A 1,072-nucleotide genomic window follows, 5' to 3' on the forward strand; every position below is an offset into this window, starting at 1 on the left:
ACTATAGTCTACAGATGCTTAGGAATCTTTAGGACTCTTTCAGGGGCTCCATGAGGTCAAAAGTATTTTCATTATAATATTTAAATGTCATTGGCCTTGTTCACTGTGCTGACATTTGTCCTGATGGTTGAAAAGCAATGGTGTAGAAAGCCTCTGGTGCCTTAGCACAAAGCAAGGCAGTGGCAGTGATACCAAACTAGACTAGCAGTCACGGTGTTCTTCATCATCACACACATAGAGTCCAAAAAAATTTTTTTAAAAAAGCTAGTTTCAGTAAGGAAACTATGGGGCGCACCTGGGTGGCTCAGTCAGTTAAACATCCGACTTCGGCTCACATCATGATCTCACCATTTGTGAGTTTGAGCCCCGCATCAGGCTCTGTGCTGACAGCTCAGAGCCTGGAACTTGCTTCAGATTCTGTATCTCCCTCTCTCTGTGTCCCTCCCCTGTTTGCACTCTATCTCTCTCTCTCTCAAAAATAAATAAAAATAAAAATAAAAATAAAATAAAATAAAGACACAGTAGTAGTAAGAATTATAAATGTTGACCCTTAATTCCATAACTTAATAAAAGCAATTTTAAAATATTCTGTAACAAAATGTGTCAACGTTTGGAAAGTCTGCATAACCCCATGAACATATATTTTCAAAATGACAAGTGTATGATGTTACAAAATCATGCATGGGTTGAGAGATCCATTTAAGATAGACCTATGGATTTTAGTGAGACAGAGGGTGAAAAGTAACTGAGGTTTCAGATTCCAACTCGTCTAAAAAGCAGTACCATGTGTCAGTTTGGGTATAGTATCAAAGAATATCTGCAGTTATCTGAAAAGGCTACAAAAGGGGTGCCTGGGTGGCTCAATTTGTTGAGCGTCCGACTTCGGCTCAGGTCGTAATCTCACAGTTCGTGGGTTCAAGCCCCCTTTCGGGCTCTGTGCTGACAGTTAGCTCAGAGCCTGGAGCCTGCTTTGGATTCTTTGTCTCCCTCTCTCTCTGACCCTCCCCTACTCATGCTGCCTCTCTCTCTCTCTCTCTCTCTCTCTCTCTCAGAAATAAATGAAACATTTAAA

Source organism: Crocuta crocuta, unplaced genomic scaffold (assembly GCF_008692635.1).
Source record: "Crocuta crocuta isolate KB4526 unplaced genomic scaffold, BGI_CrCroc_1.0 scaffold44, whole genome shotgun sequence".
Lineage (NCBI taxonomy): Eukaryota > Metazoa > Chordata > Mammalia > Carnivora > Hyaenidae > Crocuta > Crocuta crocuta.